Raw genomic sequence first — 20372 nt, forward strand, 5'->3', positions numbered from 1 at the left:
GGACAAATCACAAAAAACCAGCTGTGGAATAGATCACACATTAAGTAAACTGTATAGAATAGTTCTTTGGAGTGTAATACACCATAGTAAATACCTAGTAGGGATTCTGTTGTTTGTTCGGGCCGGTTTTTACCGAAGTTTAGACTTTGTTGTCTAATAACTTCGTTGCGGTTACTGTTATGTAAACAAAAATAACACAGTCGACCTCCTTAGTTTATAGCGAGCATTTAGATATATGGTTACTAAGTAGTTCTGTGTACTGGACGGTTAGTATGGTTCGATTCGGCAGTTTGGCCAGGGGTCCTGGCAAATTTGGCCGTCAATGGGTTAAACCATCTTCAACATGAGTCAACAAAACAATTGTACTTTAAATATTATTCACTGTTACATTTGATTGTGGCAGCCAGTTTTGTCTTGCCACTCGATATTAGTTAGGTTTGTTTACTTAGACCATTTTTAGTTGTATTTCTTTGAGTGAACTATCACAGGTGGTCAAATTGATCATTTATGCTGAGTGCCACATGATGATTGTGAGCCAAACAGTGAATTCAGGTTAGTGCTATAGTCCATAGCATTAGTGTTGGTCAGCGCAATATCTCAGGTGGCTGCAGTAATGTAGAGGGAACATCACCGCAACGTTCAACTTGGTAATCCACGATCAATTTTAGCGATCTGGTCTTTATAAGAGGTGCAGCTACCTTGTGATGCTATCCTGGTCCTGGTCAGTAATACATAACAGTTGTGCAATGACCAAAAGGCAGGCACTGAAATTCGTACATTTGCTCTTGCCACTGGAACCATAGCCACTGACGATGTTTCTGATGGATTTAGTTGGAGAAATGGGCATTCTTGAGATCCATCTTTATCATCCAGTCTCCCTCCTGAATTAAATTCTGCACTAGTTAGATGGATACTTTCCATCTTGAAATGTTCCCAAATAACATAATAGTTTAGTTGCCTGAGGTTTATTATGGGCCTTTGGGAGCCATCTTTTTTTGGTACCAGAAACATTCTGGACAGAATCCTTGGGTTTGTGGATTGGATATAACAGAGATTGCTCTCTTCTCCAGGAGTTTGTGAATTTCTACATTCATAAGTTTAGTCTCCTTCTCTGAGAGGTAAAGTGAAGTTGGAGGACTCAACTACCTGAGCTGTTCCCAGAATTCTATTTTGTAGCCCTGAATAGTGTTTATGACCCAGGGATCTAATGTCACTTTCATCTAATTTGCCACTGCCAGGTGTAAACGACCTGATCGATGCAAGCTGTGACTTAATGATGGCTGAGCTGGGAAATTCTGTTGCACCCACTGAAGGGCTGTAGCTGTAGAGGTATTGTGTGTACTGTGTACACCGTTTCTTATTAAGTTTGCTACATGTGATACATTTGTACAATTTGTATGAATTGCAGAAACAATGCCCCATTTTGGGGGAGTCTAGAACTGAATTGTCTATGGCTATTCTCGCCCTCTGGAGGCTGGCTTCTGGAAGATCCTTTTTGGATCATCAAAAGTTTTGGGTGTTGGTACGACTGGTATCTGAACTGCAGCTGGTATCTGCCTCTCCTGGAGCCGCTTCCGTAAGAGGAGCTCCCTTGGAAAAAACTGCTTCGATATAAACTTGGTGGTTGTATGCCTCAACACTTGAACAGCTTCAGCCCAGTCTTTGATCTTTTGCTCAATGCCTTCTCCGAATAGGCAGGGGACTGACTTCAAAGAGTCTATGTCCTTGGATAGTCCTTTAACATCTCGGTTCATCCGGTTTAAAATTTTTGTGTGTTGCACATGGCTTACATGGGCATTGCATTGCCCAAAAACAGCAGTGCTTGCTGCATGGCGGCGCCCACCAAGTCAGGGTCTGGTTCATCTTTGCCTAGCTTTTCAAATGCTGCCACAAGGGGTCCAACGGTGTCCAGATAAAAGTTCTGGAAGTGGGAGAGCTGGCTGTCTTCATCCGTGCACGGCATCCTTCTTGATGACGTCTTCACTTATGGAGTCGAGCTTGGGGCATCTCGTAGCATCACACTCTGGTACTCGGAATTTCTCTTCCCACACCTTGCAGGTTTTGTTTTCTATTGGCTTTTTTAGCCTGAAGGCCAGATTAAGGAAGGCAGTAGTTGACTCTTGGATAGGATAGGTACCGATATCCGATTGTGAAATTTCAGCCCCACTTCTTGTGATTCTAGTAAGGCCCTTTGTGGGTCTGGGGCAGCTGAATGGACCGTTTTTGGGTCCTCAACACTGTTTACGTTGCTTTCTGCGGTAGTGTTCTTCAGAGTGATGGCCTTCGCCAGCGTGGTGATTGTCTCCGTCATTTCTCTCACTTACCTGGATAATCTGTCAATTTGGGTTTGTACATCAGGCTGGGTTGCGGGCGTCGGTGGAATTTGCTCCTCAGACATCGTTGACGGAACTACTAGAGTCGGTAGAGTACACTTGCAGAGCTGTCACTTAGTTTCAAGCTAGAAGAAAAAGCTGATGAGTTCACCTTTAGAAGCATTATATAGGGACTCTGTTTAACACCTTTTTCATGTTTAAATGTGACTCATCCACATTATAAACACCTTGTATGCTTATAAGAGCTGTTTTATGTCAGTGGAAAAAGAGCAATACAAAGTTGATTATGTGAATGAATTCTTCGAAATATAATCGTTGTAATTATTCTACGTATACTGAAGTGTGGAATTCTTAAATTTTCCTTACAATTGCTGTTGTCCATAAAATGAAAACTTTTTATGTTCTTGATATGCAAAGGCAACTAAAATTGTGTGGCCTATTTCCTAGGCTTAATTGTCAAAGAAGTGGTCACTAATGTATTATTTTATAAGTGTACTTACAACTTCTGATTATGGTTTTAGTTGTTGAGGATTTGTGTATGAATCAGAGAAGGTTGGTCACTCATCTAAAAAAGTTGAAGCCATTCAATCCCGTCACCTCAGTGTTGATATAAAGTATTCTAATGTACTAATTGATATCAATAAATTATGACTCTTTTCAATTACCCAACACTGTGTGTGGCATTTGTACCTATCTAATAAACACTATATTAGGTGTACTTCTCATCATGTTTTAGAAACAGACAAAAATCTTTCAAACGCAGATTTACCTTATGTTATACTACAATGCTTGGATAAAGCTTACGATAGTATCTGTTAGCCACAGTGTATCATGGTCCAAACCATATATTCATAGGATATTTTGTTCATGAGTTATATGTGTTTGAATGCATTCGTGTAACGAGTGCTGTGTTCATGTTTAATAAAACATTTTTTATTAACTTTGCAGCCAAAGGGTTAATTAAGCCTAAAACTTTGTACAATTATTTATTTGACTATTTAAAACTTTATTTTCAGGTAACCTCTAAAGTTAGTTTCCATTGTATTACAGAGCAAACCAACATCATTTAGCTTATCAAGCAACTTTTTCATTTGAAGTAGCTCAACAATTTGTATTTTTTTCACTGTTTCTATTCCTGTAAGATTTATGGAGACAGTCAATAACCAGATGACCAATGATGAAGAAGATGTTCAAGTATGCACATTGCTTGCATCACTACCAGAGGAGAGATGTCGGTCATTACAAAGAGGATTGTCTTTTACTGGTACGTAGTCCATGAAATCAGGAGGAATCCAAAGGAAGATGGAGGGATTTTGTGGAGTAGTTACACGATAAATGGTGGATGGTTACGACATTGTAAATTAACTTCATGACCAGAGATTGTCTGAGCAACAAAGTATGTGTGTGTGTGTGTGTGTGTGTGTGTGTGTGTGTGTATGTGTGTGTGTGTGTATGTGTGTGTGTGTGTGTGTGTGTGTGTGTGTGTGTGTGTGTGTGTGTGTGTTGCATGTGCTTGCTTGTGAGTCTGTGTGCCTCCTGTGTGGTCATGTGCATGTACATTAAAGATGATATAATTTTTCTTGTGTAGTAATTGTGTATTTATCTGTCACACTATACATATCTGTAATAGAAGGGTTACTTGTGACAACAGTAAATGAGATTTAATGATAAAAGAGTTCTTACTGTAATTGTTTAAAATATTTTGTCACATATAAAGGTGTAGAATTATATGTGAAAGACAACAAGAGGAAGGAGGGGTATTCATTGTCAAGCATGACCCAGATTGACACACACTGCTGGTAAGGTGGTTTGGTACAACTAATTTTGAATTATTCAATGAACTACATCACAACTATTCAATAAGAACAGCTAGTTAACTTGTAGTATTGTCAAGTGCTGGATCCAGACATAAGATCATCATTTAACTTTGTGATTGACGCACATGTAATATGTGACTGATGTACATGTGTGATTGAGTATTGTATAATTGTAATTCATAAACATTGTAACATGTACTAGTAATTGTGAACATATTACAAAAGTATATTATTATAATGAAACTATTATTGTCTTCCCAGTATCAACTATTCTCAATTACCATCAATATTTAGTGTATTAATGTTACACAGAGCATTCTCTCCTAGTGTAAGTCATTCTATCATCAGATTTCTGGCTTTGGCCATTTTCCAGTCCATGTTATTCTGTGTATCTGTTTACTATAATATCATCATCTTCTGTACTGGTTTTATCTCAAGGGAACTCAACCCATAGTATGATTGTCAACTTTCCTTCATGATGTCTAACATCTTCAAATGGAGTAGTAGCAAATGTGAAAGCCTGTTTCTATTTTGTTAAACCTTTTCTACCCCAAAAGCTTGAAATGCCATGTACCATATGCAGTGGAGCCGTCACTACCTTTAACTTAGTGTCACGACTCTATAGAAAACCTTGATTTTGGAGAACTTGTCAAAGCATGCACAGTACTAGTGCTTCAGTATATAAACATTTTATGTTGTGAAGTTGATGAGAAACAAGCTAAAAAAATGGATTATTAGCCTTAATGGCTCTGGTTGAAGTACCTGCACTAAAAATGTGAAACAAAAAATGGACAAAATGGATTTTTAAACGTTTATAATGGATGTACAGTGTCAATGATATTCGGACAATATTTCTGTGATATGTTGATCAGTTTCTGTAACTTGGTCTTGTTACTATTTACCACCTATGTTAGAGAGGTAACCAGTTATAAGTTTATTGTACTGATTTGATGTGATAACCAAAACCCATGATCAGTTGTGGATGTACATGTATATAAGAAACTCAGTAATGTTAATAAACAGCTGCTCGCTGCACCGAAAAATAAAAGTATAGTAAAATACAATTTTTGGCAAGACGTTTTGCTGAGCGTTAAGTCTTTGAAATCATTACAAAGGACAGGCTCTATTGGTTCATTGTCCACTAGTATAGCAGCAGGTAAATAACCTCTGTTATTGATCTATAATGTATCACTCTGTGTGGGCAGTTCAAAGGCACTGCAACTGTCATAACTTGTATATGGCACTGCTGCAGATTGCAGTGAGTGCATTATAACTGACAACGAACTGGTCCTGGCTTTGCAGACCACAACAAGTGCATTATACCTCCTGTAAGTTATAATGCACTAATTGCAGTGCAATATACAGATATTGCACTGGCTGTGGCTTTGTGCAACATTGCACAATTGTTGACTGTTGAGACCACCATCTAATAGGTGGAAAGATACTTCACAATTCACATGAATTCTTTTATAGCCTAACATGTAAAAGTCAATTGTGGGTCCATAACCTCACTAAACATCACCAGATCAAAGGTTAACCAAGCAGCTAATGGTGATCAAAAAAGCCAACATGGTGGCCACAACTCTAGTCTACATACATATAAACATACTTATATACCTTATTAGTCTGATGGCATCCGACTCTAGATTAAACCATCTTCAACAATGAGCCATCAAAATGATTGTATTTTAAATATTATTCACTATTACATTTGATTGTGGCAGCCAGTTTTGTCTTGCCACTCGATTGTAGTTAGGTTTGTTTGCTTATACCATTTTTAGTTGCATTTCTTTGAGTGAACAATCACAGGTGGTCAAATTGATGAGCAGTACATGATGATCGAGAGCCAAACAGCGAATTCAGATTAGTGCTATGCATACTAGTGTTGGTCAACGCAATATCTCAGGTGGCTTCAGTACTGTAGAGGGAACATTACCGCAACATTCAGCTCGGTCACCCACAATCAATTTTAGCAACCTGTCCTTTATGAGAAGTGTAGCTGCCTTGTGACGCTATCCTGATCCTGGTTAGTGGTACACTTCTGATGGGATCAGCTGTTGAAGTATGTGCGTGTGTGCGTGCGTGTGTGTAAAATAATCCATAAATTTTTTAAGCTCTTGTTTAACAATAAAGGAAGATTATAACACTGACAACCTTGGCAGCATCATGATCATGTTCCAAATACTTTGTTTCATGTCAGTACTCTCTAGGAGGTGGAAGATATAAGCATTAGTCTGCCTTGCATCAGATGTCAAGCGGTTTCACTATCATTTAAATTTTCTCACATGTTTGCCTTCGCCCTGGTTGTAGGAAAGGCCTGGAAGACAAAACTTACCCAGCAATGGATCCTCCTGTTCATGGAGAACTTGATGGTGTGACTGGTAGAGTACTGCATTTGTAAGTTATGACTGTTTAATTAAGCGCCTGTAGTTTATTTCTGTATTGTCACTATACAAATCAATTTTTCTGTTGTTGATACTTTGTAGTTCTGTAGCTTAGAATGTTCTTTGCTTCTAGAGCTGAAAGTTCAGTTTACCATCTCCATTAACGTTCTAGATAAAAGAAAATGTAATAAAATGGAAATTGAAAAATGTGCTGACATGTGGAGCTCTTGCAGATCCGATCACATTTATTATTAAGCGTTTTATAAAAAAAAGTAAAAAGTAACCTTTTTCCAAACTATGTACAGTGTATACATGATTGTAATATTAGGAGTTTATTTTTGCAGTGACTGTTCTATTAAAGTATGTTGATTGTTTATACAAGCTCGGTCCTTCTGAGCAGTTTGGTAGCAATTTCAGCTTTGTAGCCCCTAGAAAAAAAGAGTTATGGCTCCGTTTATAAAGGGAACGTGTTGTGGCAATATATTAGCCATTCGATAATAAAGGGTTAATGGCAAGAATTTTTTTTAATAACGACAAGTCAGGTGAATTTGTGTTACCTCCTCCAAGGATTTGGCACCAAATTCACCTGAATTGTTGTTATTAAAAGTAACCTACCATCACAGCCATTTCTTGGTTGCCACCTTTGTTTTCATATCTTCTTCACCCTGGTTGTTTTGGAGGCCTTTTTTTACAGCTTGGCTGTTTTTGATTAGAGAGCGTTTTTTTTTGTAGTTTCATAACTAAAGCTTATGGCCAGCTTTGCATATTTTTTCAACTTTTCTTGTTTCTTTACTACAGGAATGAAGATTAAAATGGAGAAGATATTTACCATTTGCTTAAACCTGCATACGCTGATAAATCGGCATTGACGCATGGCTGTAAACAAAGCACTGTAACTTACTAATCATTTTCCTAACGCTACGTAATCAATACCATTTGATTTGTCATTAAACAAGGATTAAAATGGTACCAGGGGTTTACCCTAACATAAAAGCATGGTGCCACAACTTGCCATTAAACTAGCATTATGCAAAATAAGCGCATGCAAACTCCTTACATACCTTTTAGTAGAGCGGCTAAGCAACAAATTTTGATGAAATCATTCACTATGTGATAAAAGCACCAAAAAGTAGACTAAATTGTTTGAGATACAGTGCCATGTCAAACTCATTGCCTTAGGGCATGTTTATAAACATTTACACTGGGTTATATGCCTCTTTCTAGCTGGTCAGGAAACCATACAAGTGGATTAAAATCTTTGTTTTTTTGCTCGATTATCCAAACCCTCAATTATCCAAACAGTAGCAGTGACTGTTCTATTAGGGTATTTAGTCACAGGTGTATGTTCTATTAGAGTAATTCAACAATTCTGTATATAAATCAATGGGCTTCATTTATCCAAACAGATTCACATATCTGAACACTTTTGTGATTTAACTGGCACACAGGTGTTCAGATAATGGAGGTCAATCAAAAAAACTTCTAAATGTGGTAAAATAAGCAGTTTTTAATACTGTTAATGGAGCCAATATTTCAGTGTTAAAAGTACAGGCACAACCGAATAGAAATAGTACATTGCACATCAATGGCTTCATATACCATGACCCTCCACACTTCTTAACATGGTAAGCTAATGACCTGCATGGACACTCCTTTGATCAACTTTTGGATATGATCTTTGCTCGTCTATGCGGATGTAAAGTTTCAGTATAATTTCCTATGGAGCACTTTTATGGCTTTTAAAATACATTTTCTATTGATTTTATTTTCAGGTTCTCTGAGTGTGATATTGTAATTTTAATGGCATTGTATCTAATATGAAATAGTATGAATTAAGCAACTGTTGTACCAAGTTTGGTGCTTTTATCAAAATGAATGATTTTTTTTGCTTGGCCAAAAATGATTAATACCTCCTTCCTATTTCACAGATTCATGTGAATAAACACCAGGTGATTCCCCATTCAATTACGAGTCACGCCATGTATAGCTGACATGATTTAATTAATTGTCTACATGGTTGCCATCACGAATATTGAGAAATAATGGAAAATTGAGCCACCGTATTCCATTGCTCCATAACAAGTAAGCCTCTGTCATTACAGTGGTTACTTAGACTTCCTCATCTAGCCCAATGAATAAACTTTCTGTTGGTATATAGCTTTAGGCTAAGAGAGTTAAGCTAGTCTGGCTAGACAGGCCATTTTAAATGGTTTTCTGTAATGATGTATTACGTGTGGGTTCAAGGGTAAACTACATGTACATTTAGGCTATATTGTTTAGTAATTTACAATTGTGTTGATTGATGATAAAAATTAAGTCACCATAGCTATATAGATTGGATTGTTTGCAGCTTAATACTTTACAGGGAAATGTGTATGTAGCTAAAATTTCTACCGAAAGATTTGTAACGTAGCTGTACCTTAGACTACGTGGTGAATGGTTTGACCTCACCACAGAGGGACTTGTAACCTAACTAAACTCTCTACAGAAAGAATTGTGACATAGTTGAGCTTTCTACAGGATACATGTAGGTGAACTCTTTACAGGGTGACTTTAAATCGAGGGGAGGGGTAGGTAACGAGATGAAATTTTGTAGATCATTTCTGAAATTATTTCTGAAAGATGAAACATTGCCTGAAATGATGCAGTTTGAAAGATGAAATTTGATGATCAGGAAAATGGAATGAAAATTTATGGAATTTTGCAGAGTCTAAAATTTACGGATTCACTAATTGTGAGTGTACTGAATTTATGGAGATATTTAGCTGAAATTTGTCTTGAAAGATGAAATATGGATAGTCATATTTCTGAAGGATGAAATATGGGCAGCCATCTTTGAAATTTCATAGATGATTTTGGCTCGTTACCTACGCCTTGCTTAAAATGTTTAGAACTCTCTGTGATTTGTGTCTGGTTGATTGCTCTGGATGCATCGTAACTTGTTTCTAGCTGATGTTGCCATGGTAACCCTAAAACCCACAAGCGCCATTAAATCAGTTTTGATACATGGCTGTAACAAAGTGCTGTAACTAACGAATCGTTTTTCCTAACGCTACGTAATCAATACCATTTTATTGCTAATTAAACAAGGATTAAAATGGTACCTAGGGGTTTACCCTAGCACGAAAGCAAAGGACCAAAACTTGCCCTGAAACTATTGTTACACAAAATAAACATGCAAACCCCTTACATATCTTTATATGATGGTTACTATCTCCTTCTACTTCATCAGATTTATGCGAAATAAACACGAGGCGATTCCACATTCTATGGCGAGTCACACTATATAGCTGACATGATTTATTTAATTGTTAATATGGCTGCCATCACAAGTATTGAGAAATAATGAAAAATTGAGCCACCGTTTTCCATTGCTTTATAGCAAGTAAGCCTCTGTCATTACAGTGGTTATTTAGACTTCCTCATGTAGCCCAATGAATACACTTTCTGTTGGTATATAGCTTTAGGCTAATAGTCTGACTAGACAGGCCATTTTAAATGAATTTGTGTAATCACGTATTCCTTAAAATAATGTGCGGGTTTAAGGGTTAACAGGGTGACTTGTTTCCAGCTGAACCCTTTCCTGGTGACTAGGCCTAATTAAAATTCTCTCTGGGTGAACTCTCTACAGGGTGATTTGTTTGTATCAAAACTCTCTACAGGGTGATCTGATCTCTCTACAGTGGGTGATTTGTTTATAACTGAAACCTCTACAGGTTGATTTGTTTGTAGCTGAAGTCTCTACAAGGTGTTTTGTTTGTAGCTGATCTCTCTACAGGGTAATTTGTTTGTTGCTGAACTCACTACAAGGTGATTTGTTTATAGCTGATCTCTCTACAGGGTAATTTGTTTGTTGCTGAACTCACTACAAGGTGATTTGTTTATAGCTGATCTCTCTACTGGTTAATTTGTTTGTAGCTGAAGTCTCTACAGGGTGATTTGCTTGTAACTGAATTCCCTGTATTGTGTCTAGTTTCTAGCTGATCTCTCTACACGATGATTTGTTTCTAGCTGATCTCTCTACAGGGTGGTTTCTTTGTCACTGAACTCTCTACAAGGTGATTTGTTTCTAACTGATCTCTCTACAGGGTGATTTGTTTCTAGCTGTTATCTCTACGGGATGATTTTTTTGTCACTGAACTCTGTACAAGGTGATTTGTTTCTAACTGATCTCTCTACAAGGTGACTTCCTCTAGCTAGTCTCTCTATAGGGTAACTTGTTTCTAGCTGAACTCTACAGAGTGGGTTCTTTGTAGCTGATCTCTCCACAAGGTGACTTCTTCTAGCTGATCTCTCTATAAGGTGACCTGATCTCTCTGTAGGGTGACTTTTATCTAGCTGAACTCTCTACAGAATGATTTGTTTGTAGCTGAACTCTACAGGATGGTTTCTTTGTAGCTGAACTCTCTACAAGGTGACTTGCTTCTAGCTGATCTCTTTATATGGTGACTTCTTCTAGCTGATCTCTCTACAGGATGACTTGTATAGCTGAACTCTCTACAGGGTGATCTGTTCATAGCTGAACTCTCTACAGGGTGATTTGTTTGTAGCTGAAATCTCTTGTTTCAAACTGATCTCACTGTATAGGGTGATTTGTTTGTAGCTGTACTCTGTACAGGATAGTTTCTTTGTAGCTGAACTCTCTACAGAGTGATTTTGTTTTGTAGCTGAACTCAATATAGGGTGATTTGTTTGTACTGTACCTGAACTTTCTATCTATAGGGTGATTTGTTTATAGCTGGCTGAACACTCTGCAGAGTGATTTGTTTGTAGTTGATCTCTCTACAGGGTTTCTTTGCAGCTGAGATCTCTACAGGGTGGTTTATTCTAGCTGAGCTCTCTTTTGTTTCTAGCCGATCTCTCTACAGAGTAACTTGTTTGTATAGCTGAACTCTTTACAGGGTGGTTTTTTTTGGTTGCTGAACTCTCTACACGATGACTTGTTTGTAGCAAACGTCTCTACAGAGTGACTTGTTTGTAGCTGAATTCTCTTCAGAGTGACTTATTTGTAGCTGAACATTGTATAAACTATAAAGTGACTTGTTTGTAACTGAACTCTCTACAGGATTACTCGTTTGCAGCTGATCTCTATAGGGTAACCTGTTTGTATAGATGAACTCTCTACAGGGTAGTATCTTTGTAGCTGAACTCTTTCCACAGTGACTTGTTTGTAGCTGAATTCTCTAGAGAGTGTAGCCGAACTCTCTACAGGATGCATGACTTGTTTATAGCTGAACTCTCTTCAGTGAGACGTATAATGTTCTGAATCACTACAGTGATATATTTGTAGCTGAACTATCTATAGGGTGACTTGCTTCTTGCTGAACTGTCTATAAGATTAACTGTTTGCCCTACAGAATAACTTGTAATGTAATCGAATTCTATAATGGAGTAAATAAATTAGCTGAATGCTCTATTAGGGTGACTGTTCTATTAGAATATCTCGATCGCGCATTTGCTACACGGAGTTGATTTTCGGACCATAACTCAGTGGTTTGTAATCCGATTCTTCTGTACTACTGCAATGACTTTCTATGAAGATTATTCAAGCTATACAGTGATTTTCAGCTCATTGCTCTAAGCGGTTTGCCTAGTAGGCGTAAAAATTAATACTTTTTTATTCATAAAAATTGATGGCGTAATTTTGACACAGGTTGGGTTTTGTGTCATATCTCCATGGTCTTTATCTCGATTCCTTTCAAACCACCGAAAAGGCACTCCTACGATGGTTACTCCATCTACATAGAAATTTTCAACTCATTCCATGAAGCGGTTTACCCTGTAGGCGTGACAACAAATCAATCTTGTTTTACATGAATAATCGGTCATAAATCCTGAAACATTCATTGGAGTTGCACCACATTTGATACTAGGATTTGCCTTTGGACTCCCTTTTTGTGTGCCAAATTTCAAGGCGATCAGAGTACGCATTTGCATTTTGTAGCAATTTTTGCAAGTGTGCAAAAACACAAAGAAGAAAAATAACGAAAAAAAATTTTAAACTTTGGCAGCTCATATCTCAGAAATGGCTAGAGTGATTTCCTTCAAATTTGGAATGTAGACTCCCCTAGCTAGCGGGCAACTCTGTAGCAAATTTGGTTCCAATCAGATAAGGGATCACCGAGATACAAAGGTATGAAAATGACATTTTCTTTCTTCCTGTTAATATGTCCACGGTGTGGCGCGCTGGCTTCTTGGCTTGCACAACACACTATTGTGTGTCTTGATTATTATTGCAGCTTTACAGTGGCCAGCACTGAAGGTCTACCAGCAACACGTTCTACAGTCTTTGTAATCTAACAAATAATAAACTAGAGACTTAAACATTACTTAATGGTTGAATGCTACACTAGACAATGCTATCACCACAAAACACTGTGTTGAAGTAATAGAGAGTAAACTAGAGGAACATAAAGTGATTATGTATGATAGTAGTAGTAGCAGTAGCAGTAGCAGTAGCAGTAGTAGTAGCAGTGTAGTGTGTGTATTTGTGTATGTACAGTATACTGTCTGATGAGCCTAAGGTGTGAATTTATTTGCCCACACTCCATCAATCTGCCTACGGGTTACTAGTACCAAGAGTTCATAATGTTAAGAGTGGGTATTATGAACTCTTGCTAGTACTGCACTAGCAGGATTGTCCACACTATGGTAGTCTAGTATTCTACTGGGTAAACATAGCCATTTACATGACGTCAAATGCTTTTGTTTTTCGTGTGTTTTGACTGTAGTGTAGTGTAAAGTGTGTAGTTACCATATCTGTTTGTTTTGTTTTGTTCTTTTGTTAAACCAGGTGCATGTGTGGACGCACTCCTGGTTTACTGAAATTGTTTTCGTAAAAACTTGTGTGTGTATGTGTGTGTACCTACTGTACCAACCTATGTTTGTTTGTTTGCACACAGCCATGTGAGCAAAATTGTTATTATTATTTAATTACTAGGACTGTGTCACATACAACCAAGTACATATACCAACGTGACAGCCCAGCCCCCTGGTGAGGCTATTAGGTGGCGAAGGCACAATCCCCAAATCATCTCAATATGTCACAGTAGTGACAGATATAACACAATAGTGGCATCGTAACTAAAGGCCACCAGTAGCTAAGTGCCAGTACATCACTTTTGTGGTAATGGCACAGTGATGTGTACACCGTATATGTATACAAAACATACAGGAGAGAACTATACATTATTGCAGTATTGTGTGCAGCAATACATTATAGGCAACATCACCAGATAAAAATTATTAGCCAATATACAGCACAGTATCAACATCAACTAGAGCTAAATAAGGTTCATCAGTGGTGTAGCAATGGCACAGTGATGGGTGACACACTATAATTATGCATACACAACTTGTAGAAGATAACTACACAATGCTGTAGGATTATGCAAGCCAGATGAACCAGATAAAGGAAGACAGCCAAGCCAGCCAGAGCCTAGTAGGCTAATTTGCCAGGTGAAAGAAAAAGATTAAGCACGTATTGAATTGCCTGACACCAACACAAAGGAAGTTCACCATGCCAGCTGCACAAGACAAGATTGTTTACTTGTATTTTATATGCAACTGTATTGTAAAGAGCATGGCATATGTTTTAATGTTTTCTTTTATTGTTAATTTACATGAATGAATCCACTGGCAACTGGCATGGAGACTGAAAAAGGTTACAAACATAAAAACTTACTTATAATCTTCTTGTTTACGTGTAAAGTGGCCTCTGGCTCTCCTCCATGGACATTCGCTAATCTTCTCCTTTGTACAATCTGTAATTAAGCAAGGGTGTGGTACTGGGCATTATATAGAATTACATATATGGTCAAGTCTCAGCAGGAACAGGTGCAACTATTATATGTTTGTACCTCCGTTTGCAGGCGAATCTATCCCCAGTTAGTTCTTGTCTCTAGGCCTCGTAGTTTTGAAGAACATTAATTATTAATTAATTATTTATTTATGACATAATTTTAACCGCATTTCTTATTATTCTTAGTACTTGTTTGTATAATTATTAACACTTCACAATACACTAAATGTATCGATGGTCAACCAACAACCTGTGTTGGCAGCCAGAATAAGTTAGTTAAATCCAATACTTAATTACTAAATTACAAAACTGAAATACTGAGATAAATTGCTAAATAAATCTATGTTATAACAATTGCTACATCTGCAATAAAAAATGATATGTACAGGGATGGGAAAAATGGAGTACGTATGAAGTGTTGGTGTAGATACTTGTAGATGTTGTCTTTTATGACTGATAATGACTAGCTCAGATTGATGGACGGTAATTTATTCTACAGTCTTGATATTCTATTGAAATAGAAGTTCCTAGTGTAATTGTTGGAAGTATAGACATGATTAGTTCATTATTAGAGGAAGATCTGGTGTTTACAGTGCTAAAAAATACATGGTCATATACATATTAAAATGGTTGGATGGCTGCTTTAAAACTTTAATGAAAAACATGATGTCATAGAAATCCAGTGTATGCATTAAAGGTAATAGATCTAGTTTGAGCAGATGAGTCCGATAGTCAGTGTCATAGTCTTTAAGAATGAATTTTAGTTGCTTGTCGGATGATAGTGTCCTTGGTCAAGTATGGATTCCACAGCTGAGAACAGTAAGTTAACTGGAAGAGTTATATATAGAATTTTTTTAGCTTTGACAGGGTGACAGCTACTAAAAGCATGCCTTAGCAGGCCGAAGTATTTATAAGCCTTGGAAGTTATATGTTTGTAATGACAGGTTGTCAGAAATTTGTATACTCAAGTCACGATAACTGTGCAGCTGTGGAAGTGTATTGCCATCAACTGAGTTGGAGGTTGGTGATTTGTTATCAAAACTCAAGTGGATACACTTGTTGATGCCTAAATGTAAGTCAGAGTCAATGCTCCAGACATATAGCTGATTTAGATCTTGTTGTAAATCAGGATGATCAGGGGGGTAAAGGATTATTTTACAAAGCTTGGTATCGTCGGCAAACAGAAAGAGATCAGAGAATTGTGTTACTAGTGATAGAACATTTGTGTACATTAAAACAGCTGGGGATTGAGGATGATGCTGCCTCGGGGCACACCAGACGACACTGGCAATGGATCAGAGGTAGCACTGCAGACTTTAACACAGTGAGAGTGATTATGTAGATAGTTGTAAAACCAATTTCAAAGATTTCCAGTTATTCCATAATTTGTTGGTTTAACTAAGAGCTTGTTGTGGGATACTATCAAAAGCCTTTCAAAAATCAAGAAAGATAGAATCAGTTTGGTGACCTTGAGAGGTAGCTTTGTAAATACTGTTTAAGTATGCCAAAAGTTGTTAGGTAGTGGACCTACCAGGTGGGAATCCAAAGTGGCATGTAGTGATGTTATTAAGTACATGAGCAATGATTTTGTTGTAGATAAGAGTTTCTAAACCTTTTGATGTGTTACATACGTAGAAGGGAAATAGGTCTGTAACTCTTTACAGATGATCGATCAGCTGATTACAGGTATACACTGGTACAACTAGATGAAGTTTCCATTCCTGAAGGATAACACCACATGCCAAACTTAAGTTGAACAAGTGGTAAAATGGATGGCTGAGTGAGGAAGCACGATATTTAAGAATTTTGGGACTAATAGAGTCAATTCCTATGACTTTATTAGGATCAAGTAGGCTGATTAAGTATACTTCTTCACTAAAGACCAGTGAGTTCATTTCATTAGGGTGTGAGGTTACATTTGCGCGATGTGGAGTTGTAGAAGGTAAAAACTGAATAGAAATATTAATTGAAGAGATATGCTCTATAAATGTTGTTGTTGGCTGAAATGGCATCAAGATGGATGGTGGGTGAGATTGTGGCTGACTTTGTAAAGCTTCTTATGTAACGGTATATTGAAGAATTAGCATAGTTGGTGATGAGTGTAGTTTCATAGTCAGACTTATAGCTGCAGCCGCACTTTGTTGGAACATGTCTTCAGCATGATTTAATCAGCTTACATCGTGTTCAGAAGGTGAACACTTGTTCTTTCTTCTCAGGGTGTGCAAACACTTCGGTAGATGTTCTAGATCTCTGTTAAACCACTTGGGGTATTGTTTATAGCAGATTTGTATTTTAGGAATAAGTAACATTATGGCTTTGTAAATAATAGACTTATTCATATACCATGTAACTTCAACATCAGATAAGAACAGATGGTTTACAAAAATGGAGTTGGATATGTAGGCATTCATTCCAAGAAAATCAGCTTTAAAGAAACCGTAAACATATTGAGAAATACTTTCTGTTGGCTGAGGTCTGACTAGTGATAACTCAAATGTGATAGCATAGTGATCGGATTTGATAGGTAGGTTATCAGTAGGGCTTACCGAAATACTGTCTATTAGGTTGTCATTGTTAGTAAGGATGAGGTCCAAAGTGTTGCCATGAATATGAGTTGAGTAGGATATTAACTGTGATAAATTATGTTCAAAACATGTGTTCAAACCTGCAATGACGTTGCCACAGAGAGTATCCCAGTCAATGTCGGGCAAGTTGTAGTCACCTAATAGCACAATGTTATATGATTGTTGAAACTGGTAGGGGTGACTTGATAGATTGGATCAGTGGTACAGTAGGATTAGGAGGTATATACACAATACATAGGATTAGTGCTTGTGAGAGTTCTACTTCAGTGGTGGAGTAGTGGAGGATTTTGCTGACAGTATTATCCCGTACTGCAAGAAGAACCCCACCACCTCTTGAGCCACGATAATTACGATGTATAGTATAGTGTGTAGGTAAAATTTTGTTCTCATTATATTGTTGGATAGCCAAGTCTCAGTTACTGCTGTAATGTCAAAATCACAGGAATAAATCATAGTATGAAACAAGGATAATTTGTTAACAATACTTCTTATGTTCATATAATAACAGTTAAGTAGTTATAGATTTGCTGCAGGTGCTGCAGAAGAAGATGGCTGATAGGTAGATGTCATTATAAGGAGGGGAGGATCATAATCAGAACGACACAATTCAGAATTTTGGTACTGTCCATAAAGTTTGATCAATGAAAATGCTTTTTTTTTGGTCAAAGCCTAATTGCATCAATATCCATCTCTCTTTAAGTAGTGCAGATTCAGCTTTCCTTTCTTCGGGTGTCATCAGGTTTGATTCGCACTGAAGCTTGGAATGACACAGTGGCTTCTGTGGATCAAAGGAACTTGATGAGAATTAGTGTGGGATGGGAGGCATCAAATTTGTATTTACCCAATCAGAAGCAATCTTTGGCTGAATTGGCCTGGATGGGAAGCTCAACTTTGGCAAATTCATTGGTTATTGATTGTAAGTCATTTTCCAGATGATCGGATTTGGATTTTTTCGGTGGGCTTTCTTTAATACCATACATCACAACGATGTACTTCTTGTCCTTGTAAATAGTAACTAAGAATGTAGGTTTATTGGTAGGGACGATGTTGGCAAGTTTAGGTTGAATATTTATAGAGGTTGATCCATCAGGTATCGACACAGTCTCAGTAGTAGGCTCCAATGACTTGACTGAGGTCTGGAGAGCTGTGATATCACAGTTTCGGTGAGTGAAGGAATTGTGACTTTCAGATCTGAGATGGTTGTGGCATGTTGCTTTAGTTGACAATGTGGACAGTAAAAGGATCAAACGGACCTTGTAAACTAGTATACACAGATTTGGGAAGACCTGCTGCATAACCTCTATGCAACCCAGAGGTGCTCTGGCCTTCACAGAAAATAGCATCATTACCCTTCTTAGTCTTACTGGAGTCTTGTATAGCTTCTAAACAAATCAGACAAGTACACCCCCTTTCTTCTTAGTTTTCTTTGGCCGAGACAAGTTTTGTGGTGAATCACCCAGTGTATTATGCTTTAAGCTGGAGGTGGTGTCCATGCTAGCTGTGTCAGTGGCTTTAAAGGACAATATTTAGCCGTTTCTAAATAGAGAATGCCACAACAAAATAACATACAACAAAGAACCGTAGTGACTAGCCTTAAGTGGTACCGTTATCATATAATCCAATCTTATGCCACAGTACAGCAGCGTTTTAATGTAGCAGCGAAGGAACAGTCCACAGAAGAACAGCATTAAAGTTTCCCACAATCGATTATTCATCATATTTTGTGTTGATACTTAAGGAAATACTATGACCACACTAACCAGTGATCATACTGCACTAGTGGTGCTAATATGTAGTCTAATGTTCAAAAATTTATATGTAAATTCAAATCCACAATACAATGTAACAAGAAAGACTATAAATTCAAAGCTTATAAAATAGAGTGTGAATTTCACCTCTTCTACATCTTGTAGCATGTTATAATTTTTGGAAGGTCATGATTATTTGACCTGAAGTGTGTACTCCTTACTTTGGTCTTAGCTCATTTCAAGAGAAGAATAGATAAAATTTTTAAATTGTTATATGGCTATGATATCAGATTTAATTTTTCTCTTCAGTCATTAAGCTAAAGTAATAGCTTTATTTCTATCACTTCAGTACCTCGATATTTATTGGCCAATATGTCAGACAAAATTATATATTTTATGTAACAGCTGTTTTGATTAGGTACAGTGTATGCTGAAGTATTTGTGTACAGTTGATGGTATGGTCCCTCTTCTCCTTCTACCAATCCCAAAACCCTCCACTAAAAGCCATCAAATGTGATGAAAAGCACTTTTAGATGGGCCTGTTAACCCCCGTTAAAGGACACTGGTGTGTGGTTTTTCTACTTTCCACATTTCAAAAGGAATGCAAAATATTGTTCTATGAGGTGAAACACCATAGTTGTGGATTAATTTTTTTTTACCCAGGTGTGCACGCCTGGTTTCCTGAAGCTGTTTTCAAATCTAAACAGTGTGTGTGTGTGTGTGTGTGTGTGTGTGTGTGTGTGTGTGTGTGTGTGTGTGTGTGTGTGTGTGTGTGTGTGTGTGTGTGTGTGTGTGTGTGTGTGTGTGTGTGTGTGTATGTCTGTTGTGTGGCAAAGAAGGTTTATCTTTAAAAGAGCCAGTGTGAGCACTTGATAGACCCTGTACTAAACTTACAAGCTGGTAAGCTATACTGTGAGGCTTATACTTTGTACTAATTCGTAATATGGATGAAAGTGGTTTCTGAATGCGGTGTGAACAGATTATACAGGTGTTTTTGTGCACGAAAAACAACAGCGCGGGCCTTAGTAGGTTACCAGAAAACATATATTACTAATCTGCATGGGTGCACCTGTTTTTAGAAGTAGCAGAACATCAACTTATTTCAGTTGGCATGTAATTTATGTCTATGCCAATTACATCATTTCACTGAGTTTGGCAGTTTTAACCTACAACACAGCAACAGTAAGACCCACAGTACATACGTACGTACGTATGTGTAGTCATAGAAAACTAACACTAATTGACAAAGTGACTTGAGGACGACCTGTTTAGCTCATGGAGTAAAGTTCTGGTAATTAACAGAACATCAAAGACATTAAATTTCTACACTAAACTACAATTACTCGGTTATTACAATTACATTACTTTATTTTGATTTCTACTGTAGGCACATCTTGTACTAGCATAATCATGATAGTGCTGTTAATCCTTGTTGGAATGCTTCACATGCAGGGAATACATTGTAAATATCCCTCAGTACAAACTCATAGGCATGAATGTGAATGCATTGCTCTTAGGCGTTTCGAAGATTTGGAAATCCTCATTACTAAATTGTTTTGATGTTGTTGGTTGTTGATAGGAGACACTCTACCAATGGTTCAAGGAGGTCAATAACTCTACCCAACATCCCAGTTGCTCCTGGCAACTACACTGAGTTTCTACGGAGTGTTGAAGCGATTGAAGTGAGACAAGAAATTTGGGATA

The 20372-nt window shown here is 37.5% G+C and overlaps 1 long non-coding RNA gene across 2 annotated transcripts in view; it reads left to right on the plus strand.

The window, feature by feature from the left end:
- The window catches only part of LOC136247158 (uncharacterized), a 34706-nt gene that overhangs the window by 5174 nt on the left and 9160 nt on the right, over positions 1-20372 (plus strand). The window contains exons 2-3 of one of the 2 annotated variants that reach the window (XR_010697131.1): positions 3350-3729; positions 4051-4379. This is a non-coding gene — a long non-coding RNA (uncharacterized lncRNA). Of the gene's footprint in view, positions 1-3349; positions 3730-4050; positions 4380-20372 lie in introns of those variants that run through there. The other variant, XR_010697130.1, reaches the window with a different exon arrangement.

Source organism: Dysidea avara, chromosome 2 (genome assembly GCF_963678975.1).
Source record: "Dysidea avara chromosome 2, odDysAvar1.4, whole genome shotgun sequence".
Taxonomy (NCBI): Eukaryota; Metazoa; Porifera; class Demospongiae; order Dictyoceratida; family Dysideidae; genus Dysidea; species Dysidea avara.